The sequence below is a fragment of the Spermophilus citellus genome, assembly GCF_964194105.1.
Source record: "Spermophilus citellus genome assembly, chromosome: 1".
NCBI classification, from domain to species: Eukaryota; Metazoa; Chordata; class Mammalia; order Rodentia; family Sciuridae; genus Spermophilus; species Spermophilus citellus.
The window spans coordinates 258751759-258767259 of record NC_138182.1 but is presented as its reverse complement, the minus strand read 5'-3'; the positions used below and the strand labels follow the sequence as shown (position 1 = coordinate 258767259).

General features: G+C 33.6%; 1 long non-coding RNA gene across 2 annotated transcripts in view; it reads left to right on the top strand.

The window, feature by feature from the left end:
* Positions 1 to 15501, top strand: part of LOC308642435 — a 63025-nt gene that overhangs the window by 25028 nt on the left and 22496 nt on the right. For both annotated transcript variants that reach the window (XR_014020556.1, XR_014020557.1), the window contains one exon: positions 12945 to 13087. This is a non-coding gene — a long non-coding RNA (uncharacterized lncRNA). The remainder of the gene's footprint in view (positions 1 to 12944; positions 13088 to 15501) is intronic.

Sequence of the window (15501 nt, the reverse complement as noted above, 5' to 3'; positions counted from 1 at the left end):
TCTTAGCCTCTCAATCTGCTGGGCTGACAGTTATGTGTCACCAGACTTGGCACATCTGGTCTTATTAATGACTATGTTAGTATGCTATTGGCTCCCCAAGGATGTCAACATCTTAATCTCTGGAACTTGCGAACATATTACTTTATGTGTTTAAAAGGACTTTACAGATGTGATTATGCTAATGATATAGACATGAGGATATTATTTTGTATTACCTAGTGTGGTTCAATGTAATTAATTATTCTCATTAATATGAAAGAGAGCCAAGAGTGTCAGAGTTAGAGAGGGGTGGAATATTTCCATATTGCTTTAAATATGGTGGAACAGACCATGGAAGGTGTCTTTTAGTAGCTGGAAAAGACAAAGACATTGGCTCTACTGAAGAAACAATCCTGCTGACACTTGACTCTAGCAGTGAAGCTCATTTTAGACTTCTGACCACCAGAAGTGTAAGATAAACTAAAAATCCAAATTTGTGATGATTTGTTACAGCAACAAGCAGGATTTATACGATGACTCACAGTGGGATGTGTTGAATTGGCATCTGTCTATCGAGAAACAAAATTCTCGGTACTGTAAGGCCAGATTTAACAAAAGGCTTTTAGAGCTGATGCCTGTGTTCCAAATTAGGATTCTCCTCCTAGGACAAACACTGCATTTAGAAAACTCAACACAAAATATAAGCATGGGGTGGGGGAGATAGAGACAGCAAGCTCAAAAAGAGGAATAAAAAAGAATTGTTTGATTCCTCTAAGCATGTCAAAAACAAAAATAAAATTAAATTAAAAAACAGAATCACCAACAAAACTCTAATGCCAAATTGAGCTAAAACACACAATACAAAGGTGTGGGGGTCAAACTCAGTGCTGTACTTTCACATCAGTGCAGACTCAACAAATCACAAGGCACAATGGGTCACCGTGGCTACTGAGCCTGGTTGAAGGATAGAATCCACAGTAATAGGCAGAGCACAGTGTGTCCCAGTGCAACCTCCAGGAAAGCAGTGGAAATAAAGACCACTCAAATAAGAACAAAGGGTCTTTATTCAGAGCTTGTTAATACAAGGAATTTGGTCACTATCACATGCATTTGACAGAAACTCAAAATCAAAGAGAGTGGTAAAGCTTTTCAGTAAAAAAGAAAATGGCAAAAGCTCCAGATTTGCTAATATTGAAAGCTGTTTGCATAGAAATTAGGAGGTGGAATCACTAGAATCGTGGCATCTTTTATGATTGCTTTGGGTAACACATTAGTTTTCCCTTAATTGGTCCTAAGTTTTAATCTGGGAGAAGATAAAACACAGGAATCTGGCAGTTATCAGCTGAGTTCTAAAAATTTTGGATCCATTGCTACAGAGTTTGTGGTAGGCTGTTTGCTGAAAATATTAAGAATCATACATTCTGTTTTTGTTATGTATTGTCTCATCACTGTCCGTTTGTGTATTCAGATTTTTGAGGGTACTCAGTGCTTGCGAAGTGGATCTTTTTGAAAAGATATTCCTGGGTAGGATACTGGACACTAAGCAGAGTTAGGAAGATATTATTACTCTAGAACAATCCAGAATAAGAAGTCAGTGCCTGAGGAGTATCAGGAGTGTGTATGTACAAGAAGAAATCCCTGCATAGGAGTGTCAGAACCCAGTTGGAATGAGAAGCACATTTGTATGTAGAGGGCAAGTCTCAGCAAAGGAAAAATAGAAACACACAGAGGAAGTGATCAAATAAATAATGACATAAAAAAAGTTAAATCAAATTTTTTACTGTTACAAAAGAGAAAAGAAAACATGATATTTTTTAATTCAACTAACTAAGCCACAGTGTCTAGTGGTCTAGACAATCACAAATCTGGATTTGGCTGTGAAGGAATTTTTTTATAAATAATTGGCATTGAAAAATAAGTCCACTTTAAATAAGGGTGATAACCTTCCATAATGTGGTAGGCCTTATCCACCAGTGTTTAAGCCTCTTTAAACTACAGAAATCTATTTTCTTAGAGTTCTGGAAAAATCCATGTTGCCATGAGTGTACATTTCTCAGGAGGCCCCTCTCTCTGGCTTGTGGACAGCCATCACCTTCTCTCCACACCTGACATTGTATTTCCATTAATTGCATGTATGTCAACTGTTTCCTCCTTTGGTCAGAACCTTAGTTCTATTGGATTAAGTCTCCACCCTTATAGCTCTGGTGTGATTTTAGTACCTCCCACAAGACTCTTGCTCCAAAAACAGACACATCAGGGGTTCAGGGTTTAATGTGTAAATTCTAAGGGGGATACAGTTTCCTCCTATATTGGTAGAGGAGTATTAATATCAATTGCTTTATTTGGATTTTTTGTAGTAGTATTGTTCTAAATAAGAGTGTCTTTTTTTTTTACAGAAACTACACACTCAATTACATCAGTGGTGGTGAGATAACCTGTGGACAATTCTCTAGCAGTTGAGGAAAAATAATTTCCTTGTGCTATATTTAGATATTTCTGAGACTGTTTAAAAATTGAAGTAAAATAAACTAAAATTCTAATCATGAAAGAGTGATTAATCTAATTTGAGAGACTTTGTTCAAAATAATATGCCTATCCATTTTAGAAACATCAATATCATAAAGGACATCACAGCTTAATAAAATGCATAATCTTGTTTGGACATGGGCGGTACTCTAAAGAAAGTTACTATAAAAATCAGCATAATTTCTATATGGATAATGATCTTAACACTGCTAAATTTCCTATATTTGATGACTGCTCTATGGATATGTCAAGTAATATACTTGGTGTTAAGAAACCTGACAGATATTTTAGGTGGCACTGCTTAATATCTGCAACTTACTTGTCATTTTTTTCAGAAATTAATAAATAAACGAGTGGGCAAAATGCAGGAAAAATATGTAAACTTAAGTAAAGGTATTATGAAAGCTCTTTAAAGTATTTTTGAAAATTTTATGAAGGTCTGATTTTGTTAAAAAATTAAAAGTATAATTAAAAAATAATAACCCACTAGAAAATAGAAAAAGAAGGCAATTACCCACTCACATAAGCAATCTAAGTACAAATTTAATAAGAAATTTCAAGACCTATATGAAGAGAGCTAAAAGAGACTTTACTAGGAGATATAATAGTCTGCAAAAAGTTGAGTATTAAGCCAAAATAGTAATCACCAAAAATTATGAAAATAGAAGTGAAATTGCCTTCTTGTTCATGTGAAAAACAAAACATGAAATAATATTTATAAATATTATAAGTGTAGATTGAAATGACATCTCTTATATTCTACTTATGGGATTTTATAATTTTATTCATTTTTCAAGTTATTCTACAAGAAGATTAAATGCATAGTATCAAAATCTTCAGGATTTTCAACCTTTTGAAGGTCTACGAGGTCACTCACCTGTTTTCTTATGTATCTATTTTACCATCCTCTCCCAACTTCTCTCAGGGTAAGTTGAACCAAGAAGAAATAATGATGAGAGAGTGCAGGCAGGTAGAGAAGCTGGAGTCTCCCTATCCTTTTCTCTGGAAATCTTTGTGGCTTCCAATCCCCATTGTTTTGTCCAGGCTGATTTCATCGCACACCCAGCAGCCAGTTCCAATTCTTGGATGACAGTAATACAGTCTCCTTTTTGTCCTTTAAACCCAAATGGGGATACCATCTCCAAGCTGTTGTTAATTTCTGTCTTGCCTAACCCATTTTTCTCTGAAACAGTTCCTTGAAAGTAGATTTCTAACTACTTTCTAATTTTAAATGTTCTCTACTTGAACCATCTGGCATGGATTTTGTTTTACTGATGAGAACCTGATTGATATAATTATGGATCCTACCTGTAGGACTGTATCTCAAAGACATACTACACTAAACATCTGGTTTCAAGATTACTTAGTTTTTGAATTAGCAAAATGTATAAAGCATCTAAATATTTAAAAATAGTGTATTAGTGATCTCAAATAGTTAATATTATTATTGCTATTAATTTATAAATAGAAAACTTGAAAATGGAGAGGTATTTAACTGCAACATCCTAGATGCTAAACAATACTATTTATAAAATAGAGAAGTCAAAGCTTTAGATGCTTTAATTTTTGTTAAGGAAATTGCCTAATTTCTTCAGAATATATATATATATATGTATATATATATATATATATATATATATATATACATACATATATATATATGTTTTTTTCAATATTTTAGGAAAATAATTAGGTCTTGACCAGAAAAAAAAATAGTGGTGGTAATGAAGAGAAAAGCAATTGTAATGATTTTTATTCAGGAAGGAAGTGTTTGGAGAGGACAGGTTTGAACAAGGATAGGAAGATATAAAAGTCACTGGTTTTTTCCTAGAAAAAAAAAATGATTTGTAGGAGTAAGGGGAGAGGGGTTGTGAGTGGAGGGAGCACATCTGACACTAGTAAATAGATACAAAAGAGAAGAAGTATACCTGATGTAGATGAGAACTATTGATGGACACTTTCCTTTTTAAAGCAAATAATTAGTTGCTGAAACATGTAAAGTCAGAGAGATGCTAGGCAAGCAACTGGAAACCCAGAAAATTGTAGGTAAAGAGGGAAAACAATGACAAATGTGTTTGGGGAAATTTTCAGTTTCAACATACTATTAATCTATGTTGAGAAGTGTCAGTTGAACTTTATAATTAGGCTAAAAATTCTGTAAGAGAACAAGTTTTATTCAGAGAATGTAAAGAACGTGTAAGGATGATTAAGTATCCACAAAGGTAGCATGTCATATTTAATCTTCCCCCAGGGGAGAAAAAGAAATGGTATAGTCTCAGCATGAAGTCCCCTATGCCTGTGTCCTAATGGCTCTACTAAATATGCAGGGAAAACACACATCACAGTTTATCTCCCTTAAAAAGAAAACAATATGATGATTCTGTAAATAAAGGACTGGGAAGACCTTAACAATAAGTCAAAATTCCATTCCAAAATAAATTTCTAAAGGAGTCTTGTTTCCTCTCTCACTTCTCTATCTGTCTGTCTCTCTCTTTTTCTTAATTTTTCTACATGGTATAGTTAGTAAACAAATACCTAAACAAATTTAGAGGAAATAATATTTTAATTAAACTTCAATTAACATATATTACAGAAGTTTTTATAGTTATGATGTTGTAGATATCAATTTCTGACCCCCCAAATTCTGCCAAGTGGAAAAGCAGACAATAATCCAAATATTACACCAGAATTCAAATACAGTGGAAATATTTGCTCATATTTCATGGTGAAAAAGTCAAAGCTTATCAAACTGTCAAGCATAAAGAATTTAAGGTTAGTGAATAGTTCATATCACACACATGAAGGCATTTGTAATTATTCAGAAGTGAATTGAGCTTTATACACATGATTATTGTGTACCTAGACCCCCTTAAATCAAAATTTATCTAGAAAGGAATATAAGTCTGTACCAAAACCGCACTTCACATATGATTAAAGGCTTTAGTCAAAACTTGGGTGGACAGATTACATTGACATAAAAATATCCTGTTGCTGGACAACTATGCAATAGTTGTTGGGAGTTACCGTTCTTATTTTGAAATTTCTCTGATACAAAGCTATGTGAATGAGTATATAATTGCCCAACTTCATAGGAGATGACCAGAAAACATTAAAATGGAGTACATAACAATTGGATAAGGTTGAAATAAAGAGATGGAAAACCCACAGAAGATGACTACGAGTTAAATGATATCGTGAATGAAAAAATATTAAGAAGAATTTAAATTCTCCTTCATATCAGTAAAGTTGGAATATATCAGTAAAGTTTTTTCATATATATATATATGACATATATATGACTAAGAATTTATATACTACATATATATGTGATATCACATGTATGATTATATCTTTCAAAGTCCTGCCCTTCATTCCAGTGGCTGATCCTTGGAAAGAGAGACTTGGACGTTACATCATCACTGTAGTTATTCAGGACTCTTTAAAGCTGCTGTGTAAGAATTGCAATAAATAAATGCCATAGGAGTTCCAGTGATAAGAAGCATTTTCTGCTAAGCTGAGGAAGGCTTTATAAAATAGCAGGTTTGAATTAGAATGCATAAATGGGTAGATGCCTAAAAGCAGTATTAGAGAGAAAGCAGACAGGTGATGTGCTTCTGATATTGTGATTTAAAATACTCCATTTTCTTACATTTGAATCCAATTTCCAAATTCATTATTTCCAGCTTTAGCAATCACATAAATAAGAAAAAGAAACACCAGAGACCAAGGACTTGCTGATCTTTTTCCCTAAAATACCCTCTGTGTTAACACTGCTTTCGAGAGACTTTGGCATTTCAAGTTAAGGTCTTATTTGGCAGTACTGCGCTCTTCTCTACATTGTTCCAGGGAAGTGTGGAGTTTAAGGAAATGGAATTTTTATACCCTTTTTATCCCCTTGGCTACCGATGCACTGATACTTTGGCACTCCCAGTAAGATTGCAGAGATTTCTGCAATGCATTTTATTTTTAGAAAATTCCTTTAGCTCTATCTGCTTCTGTCATCTTCTACCCAGGTGACAGACACATCACACACACATCAAACACACACACACACACACACACACACACACACACAGAGTAGAGGAAATCCTTTTTTTAGATTTACTTTTAAGAAATTGTGGCATTTTCTCTTATATGAGATAAACTCAGATTTTAAAAAATCTTATGAAAGCTTCTGTAATGCACATGCTATTGCAGATTAATTTCATAATAGATGGATTTGGAATATATAAGTAAAGTTTTGTCATTTTATTTATATATTAGTTCCTCAAAAGAATATTCTAATAATAATAATTCATATTCTTATACAATTTTATATTATAAAATATATTTAAGCATTTTTATTTAATAGTGTCTTTCATGGATATAATTCTGTTTGGTGTAGTAATTGAAACTTAATGGATGAAAGAAATATCATCAAAATACATTTTGGGGTTTAAACCCATTCTTTAATATCAAACTATCATTATATTAAAGATTTCTGACTAGAACAAACACTCTTTTGATTGGGAACAGTTGTCACATGCCTTTAAAAGTAGTGACTGAGAAGGCAGAAGTAGGACAATTACAAGTTTGAAGTGATTTAGGGAGATCTTGTTTAAAAATTAAAATAAATAAAAATGGGCTGGGGATGTGGCTCAAGCGGTAGCACGCTCGCCTGGCATGCTTGCAGCCCTGGTTCCATCCTCAGCACCACATACCAACAAAGATGTTGTGTCCGCCAAAAACTAAAAAATAAATATTAAAATTCTCTCTCTCTCTCTCTCTCTCTCTCTCTCTCTCTCTCTCTCTCTCTCTCTCTCTTTAAAAATAAATAAATAAATAAAATGGTTGGGGAATAGCTCAGTGATAGAGAACCCTGGATTTAGTCCTTTGTATTACAAAAAAAAAAAAAAAAAGAAGAAAAGACTCTTAAATAAACTTAAAACTATTCCAAAATTATATTTCACATGATCCTCTAAAGTCTGGACATCTAACTTAGTGGTAGATCTCCTGCATACTTCAAATGCATTAGATGCTGGGTTTGATCCCCAGCATTCTCCAGTTCCCCCAAAGATAGGGAAAACTTAGCAATTAAGTATGTGAAGTGCATACCCCTATTCCAAAAGCTTTCGCAATAACAAAGCTCTGACTTCAGACACATAGAAAGTACTCTACCGTGGTATGTTAAATCAATAAAATATAATGTAATGAATATATTATATCCAGGAATATTAAAAAAGAATAAGCCTTTACTTTATCAAAACTACAGACTCATACATTTAAGCAATCAACTTTGGTTATGGAGGCCAGTATTTCTTCAGTTAAACAGTTGTAAGTGTCTCCCTAATAAAAGACTTGTATGCAAAGGAAACCAATCTCTTGCCTACAATACCATTATTTACTAATTATTCACACACACACACACACTCACCCAGATACATATTCATGTGTTGAAAACTCCTAAAAGATCACATAAACCACAAGTGTTCTTATAGAATTTGTAGATTTCCTATCAGCCTTTTATCTTTAATCAGAGTTCCTTTCATGAGGTAATCCATGCCTAAACAGTTAAGTGCATTTAATAAATCTATATTTAAATATTACATTGGGGGGACTGGGGTTGTGGCTCAGCGGTAGTGCTTGCCTAGCACGTGCAAAGATCTGGATTCAATCCTCAGCACCACATATAAATAAAAAGAAAGGTATTGTGTCCAACTAAAACTAAAAAATAAGTATTTAAAAAATAAACAAATATTGGGACTTAGAAAAGTCTCATGACAGAAAAGAACCAAATATCAAATTAAAACAATGTGTTGGATTCAATACACACACATAGATAGTGATACAGATATGGATATATATGGATATATTTGTATGTATTTATCCCTCTCTCTCTCCATATATATGTATATATGTGTGAGTGTGTATGTGTGTGTGTGTATACAATTTGAAATTAATTTTATATATGCTCTAACATTTGGCCATAGATATCAGAAAGATCTACACACTTTTTATGTTAAATGTAAATGTGTTAGTTGATTTCATCTTCTCAAACTGATTGGATCAGGTGATGCCTAAATATCTGGCTAAACATTATTTTTGGGTACATTTATGGGGATGTTCCACCAGGAGATTAGCATTTGAATCACTAGAGTTGGTAAATTATTTTTCCATCCTCTCAGTGTGCATGAGCTTCATCCACTCAATTGAAAGGCCTAAATAAAACAAAACAGGGGAAAAAATCACCCTTTTTGATTTTCTACCTGCCTGTTTGAGATGAAACAAGTCATCTTCTGTAGCCATCATATTGGTATTTAAACCATCTCCTCCTGTTCTCAGGCCATCAGAATTGGACTGAATGATACCATTCACTCCTGGTTCTTCAGTCTGCAAATGACAGATTGTGGTACTTCTCAGTCTCCAAAATTGGACAAACCTCCTATTCCTCATAATAAATTTCCTTTTTATACATACACAAGTGCACACACATATTCATGCACACACACACACACAAATAAAACAAAAGAAGACACAAACAACAACAACAACAACACATCCCAGTGTTTGATCTGGAGAACACTAATATTAGTGTTTCTCTGGAGAACCCTAATATAATAAGGTATTATTATCACTTAGACATCGCATGTGAAATGTTTCTCACCATACCTAATTTAAAAGAATAGACCAACATAAAGCATTATCTGCTTTAAACTACTTTATTGTAAGGAGAATTTTATTTTAGACAACTAAACATGGCAGTAAGTTTAAAAGAATGTTAAGCAGTTCAAAATAACGTTGAGAAACAATCATATGTGATCCCAGTATAAACATTTAGAAACAGTTAGCAGAACCACAGGTGGATTGCTTAAAGGAGAAACTCCCACCTCCACCATGGTCACCACAAATTCCCCAAATTCATTGTTAAAGGGATTTTGATTGCCTAACAATCTGTGACATTAACAACTTCCATACTACTGTTTTGTCAGAGACCACATGATACAGCTTTCTTAGTAATCCATAAGCTTCTGAAGTGACCTTTTTTGACCAATTTGATTCAGATGGAGGCACCTTCCTTCAGGTGCTTAAGTATGAGCTGAGTCTTAACTGAGATAATTCTAATTGGTGAAACCTATACTTTGACTGAGACCAGGATGCAAAGGAGGAAGATGAAGAATATTTGGGGGAGGTCTACATTAAGGATAAAATACTTTTGTGGCTAAATTATTCCCAAACACATTAAGGGAGTTCTAAAATTATCGAAAAAACAGAAAGTATGGATGTTCAGCACGTTTGTGCTGAAAAATTAAATTTAATGCATAGTTTCACATACCAGGACAATCTAATCATCCATAATAACTTGATCAATAAGACTATTAGTACTACTGCTGCTGCTAATAATAATTTGCACTGTTATAAACCTTTGAGATTAATATGATTTATATTAATTAACTTTGTTTTTCAAAAAATCACTGGAGGATAGTACATGGGATCTCGAGAGTTGGGCCATATGACCTTGGGATATTGACACATATACAGTGTTATGTACAGGGATTTGGGGAGCACCTGAAGTAAAAACGTTTTCCTCACTGTAAAATTGTCATTGCCCTTTTCCCTGTGTTGATATTTGAACTTACAACACAAGACCAATGGTGACTAAAACTGTTGACAATATCCCACTAATCAGGGATGGGAACCCAATTGTAATGCCAAACTTTGTGTTGTTCACCTCCATATATCCAGAGGAAGAAAACAACAACTACAACTTATTAGTGATGAAGTAGCAAAAATGATTAATTTTATTAAACAGTGACATTTCAGTTTATACTTTTTTGATATTTTGTGTGACAAATGAAATGTTCTCATGAAACACTTCTGTTTCTGAAGGTTGCTGTTTTAAACAAAAGCACTTGTAGAATTGTTTTACTTGCAAGCTGCACCAGCCAATTTTCCCCCATTGCACTGCATTTAATTTCAAAAAAAAAAAAAAAAAAAAAAAAACTTAAAATCTCTCTTTTGCATGTCAATCTAAGGGACATAACTGAAAGTATTTTTTGATGTTGATAAAATTGGAGCTTTTTTCTGAAAAATTTAAGCTTTAGACAACATGTATCTTTGACTATGAGCTATAGAGCCTTTCTAAACATGTTTTTTTTTTTTTTTTCCTGCCAAGGTCAATGATTATATAAATGGATGACATTTAAACATATTTTACAATTAAATGTCCCAACATTTCCAAGATTTGCATAAATCAGTAAATCAATATTTTCCTACTGACAAAGTAGAGTGTTATAAAATCATGTGCTGGTGCACATGCAAGATGCATTTAAATGCAAGGTGGACTAAAGGATTTTAATGTCCCAGAAGATGAAAAGTTCACTGAAATTGTTTCCATTAACACATTGCAACTAATGTTTAATAAACTATAACTTGTGAAGTTTAGGTATATTATCAAAGAATGATATTTATTTCCACATAGGGATAATATTAGGAAATTTTCTAAAAGAAGGGATATCATGAGTTTAATGGACACACTATTCCATAAACCCACAATTGTTTTAGACAGGGACTGGCCAACAGAGGACTGTTCACACTGAAGAATGCAAAAATTTTCTTTATTAAAAATCTCTTCAAAGTTCACTTGTTCACTTGTAGCCAAACAAGGACATAAAAATGTTCTCCCAAATAAAACAAATTCTTCACCATTTCTGAAAATCTGATACTAATAATAAACACACTTGCCAATCGGGGAATATTATCATAGGATGTTATCCTTTTCCTCTAAAACTATCTCTTCCTTCAAACACCTTTGAATCTTACTGATATTAACATGGCCAAGATTGGATTTCATCAGGGCTACCAGCTCTGAACTAAATAGACTTCATTAACTTTGCCTCAAATTTGGCTCTCTTTGACATTATTAAAATGTGCCTTCCTTTTCCCAATACTATGTTTTTGTTTTAGTCTATTTTTTTTCCCTATATATCTTATGTAAAGCAGAAAAGGCATGTGAGATCAGGAACCACAGAACAGAATAAGGTACCAAAAAAAGGTTTAATGTCGGGGCGCTCCTGGGTGAGGTTTACCAGTCGTGGAAGGGTGAGGGCCAGGGAAGTTGCTGGTAAGAAAGGCAAGAACCATGCTTATAAAGGAAGCTGGAGGTAGGAGAGCCTAGACCACCTAAATTGTTTCTGACAACAGGTTAGCCAAGCCAAGTTTAGGGGCATCTGTCGCTGGTTGGTCCAGGCTGAGAGGAGTTGACAGGGTGATTGCTTCAGCAGTGAGGAACCCCATGGTATTGGGGTCTGTTGCCATGTCAGCTTCTGATTGGCCATTTCGGGTCTCCTCACCAGGTGGAAAGTCCCCCAAGGCTACCAACTCAATACTTTAGCCCCCCAAAAGAGAAAATTATACAAAAATCAATTTACCCTCTAATAAGCCAGATATATTAAATATTTTTTTAAGAAAACAATGCAGAAAAAATACTAGTCTCTTCTATTTTTGGTTTGGAAAATATTTTTAATAGGATTTTCTTTAGGTTTGAATGAATTTTGCTGTTTTTCAATTAATCAACAAATTTTTAAAACACAACTTTAATTTCTAACATGGTAAATATTAGAAGGAGTAGGGCGTAAATCAAATTTTTTCAGAGTACTCCATAAATTTTAAGGGGATAAAAATGTCCTGAAACAAAAAGGTTTAGTATCTGTTCTAGCTTTTCATTAAAAATTTTGTTCCCTGGGGCAGGGGTTATGGTTCAGTGGTCAAGAGCTTGCCTGGTATGACTGAGGCTCTGGGTTCAATCCTCAGCACCACATAAAAATAAATAAAGATAAAATAAAGGTATTGTGTCCCTCTACAACTAAAAGCTATTTAAAAAAAATTCTGCTTCCTGTATGTATGTAAAATTTCTTTTAAAAAGTAATTACAATAAAATTTTTACAAAGTTTTAAAAACTTTTAAAGGTAGGGCTGGGATTGTGGCTCAGTGGTAGAGTGCTTGCCTTGCATGTGTGGGGCTCTCGATTTGATCCTCAGCACCACATAAATAAATACAATAAAGGTATTGTGTCCTACAACTAAAAAAATTTAAATTTTTAAAGATAGACTCTAGTTTATGTCATGTGATTATCAAATACAATGCTTAATATTCAGTATGGTTAAAAAATAGAAACAATACAGAATATCTACATGTCAAAAAGTAAAATTGATGATATCCAAAATATGCAACAGTGTAATTCCAGTAAAATACTGTGCATGAGGATTCTTCAGAGTAAAAAAACCAATATGAAATTAAATGGATAGATTGATGGATGGATGGATAGATAGATAGATAGATAGAGATAAAGAGGAAATTTATAATGGGAAGTGGCTCATATGATTATGGAGTTAATCATATGATTTTATAAGTTACTGAAATTATTATTCCCATTTTGTTTTATTTTACAACTGATTATGGAGGCTACATCCCACAATCTGCAGTCCAAAGCTAAAGGACCAGTGTTGGCAGTGGTATGACTCAGTATGAATTCCAAGGCCCAAGACCCAGGAACACCAGTGTCTGAGAACAGGAGAAGATGGATGTTGCTACTCAAGAAAAGAGGGTAGATTTTCCCTTCCTCAAACAAAAAAGTCTCCCAACAGATCTACTCAGTCCCTGAACAGATTCGGCGATGCCTGCCCACACTGATGGATGAGCTAGTCCTTACGAAGTGTACTGATTCAAATGCCAATCTTCTGGAAATACATTCAAGGACAAACCAAAAATAATGTTTTATAATCTATCTGGGTATACTTTAACCCAGTTATGTTGACACATAAAATTAATCATCATATAGACTATTAATGAATTACTTTGTATGTATTTAAATTATGGTGGTGATAATTTTGATTTCAAATAATCCAAACAGGAAAAGAGTCAGGGAAAAGAAACAGTGATTAAAGAGAAAATTGTAACAATGCCTGGCCTTTTCCCTCACATTTTAAAAGTTACTGAAATTATTATTCCCATTTTGTTTGATTTTACAACTGTATTTCAGCTGTATTTTACAGAAATGGGTTCCTATTTATTTCACCTAAGTCTTTATAATGGAACAATTAACAAGCCACAAATTATTAATTCCTTGTTAGTATGAAACTATCTGGTGTCACATTCTGTTCACCAGGGTGAGATTTGAAATAGATATGATCCTCACAACTTGTTCAATGGTAATTAATGTGATGAAATTTTTTTTCTGTTTTTACACATGCAGCTATTTTTTTTATACAACATTTGCTTTTTGGTTTGGTACAATATGTATTATTCTTGAAGCTATATTTGCATTTTCTTAAACTGTTAAAATAATATATTTCCCAGAAACTTTACAAGGCATAGTACACAAAATGCTGCCTACTTATTTATAATCACTAGTAACATACCTGATCTGTAGAAGCAACATCATTTTATAATATTTTAGAACTTTTCTTTCTAATAATCTTGAGGTTATTTTCTAAACTATATTAATATATGTGCTCAGAGTAACTAAAAATAAAATGGCAGCTTGAAAATACTCAAATTTAATTATTAATTATGTGATTAAATGTATGTGGGAGATTCCAGAATCTTGGTCAACCTCTAGATACATCCCAAAGAAGACCAGTGACATTGGAATCTTCCACTCCTCTTCATTCTCCTCCCCACATTTCTGTGCACTCAAGTTATCATGTTGACACAGTTTCACGTTTCTTGGAGGATTCTCCATCTCCATTAGTCCAGTATTTTGACCTTTCCCCATGGAAATGGTGAGAGGTTTAAATACTTTGGGAAATCATGACTGTCAGTACAGAAGGAGACGATTTTTTCATTGCTGTTGTTACAAGAACAGTCAAATTGACAAGCTTGCTTAAATTTCTAGAAATGATGGTAGCTTTAAAATTCTCTTTCAAAAAACTATCTTCAGCACACTTACAAACAAGAACAAAAATAAGGAAATGTTATATATGAAGGAATCTAGAAATATAGATATCAAAGAACACTTGCAACTCGTAGTACATTATTTTAAAAAAATGAAATAAAGTAACTCCTCAGATCAAATACAATTTTTTTCCTATTACAAATCAAAAGACAGTATAGTAGAGTATGGCCCAGAATTTGAAGTAACAACATTGATCTTGTGTTTTTGTGGTGTAAAGGCTAGAATCAGATCTAAACTGTGGGGAAGATAGGTTTCCTCCTGTTTTCAAAATCAATGAAGGAAACAGAATTGAAAAACAAAAACTTTGCAAAATACACATTAAAAACACAATTTCTATCTTCTGTTTCTACTTTGGAGAAATGAGGCCTGGAATGGAGGTATTTTGCCCCTGCATAAGTGTTCTTAATGAAGGAATGGGCAGGATCTGATATATTTTGCCAAATGTTTAAAACTTCGCACATGGATGTGTCCATTCTAAAAGAGTACTCCAACTCTTTTCTTTTCTTTTCTTTTCTTTTCTTTTCTTTTCTTTTGAGAATTGAACCCAGGTATGCTTTAACACTGAGTTATATCACTGGTCTTTTTTATTTTATTTTATTTTTAAATTGCTGAGGCTGGCCTCAAACTTCTGATTCTCCTGCCTCAGCTTCCCAAGTCTCAGGGATTACAGACATGATCACTGACTGCCTTCAGCTAAAATAAGCCCTTTTACTAAAGTCATCCCAGGAATAAACCTCTGAATGAAAGAGCTCAGTCATCTGATGCTTGTTAGGTGCCCTTTCCCCTAGAGGCACCTGTGTGAGGTCTTGCCTTCTCATTTCCTCTTCTCAATAAGTGTGGATATCAAATTACTCATCCTGAAACATCTGAAAGAAACTGGCTGAGAACAGAGCAGGAACTAGGAATGAGCAGAGGTAGAATAATGTTTTACTTTCTTTTCTTTTTAAGCTCTGTTAATGTTTGAGCAGAATTATTTCATCTGCTTCTTCGGCACATGTATTTGTTTTCTAATGCTGCTGCAAAAAATTATGCATGGATGAATATGTCGAAGTGCATCACACAAT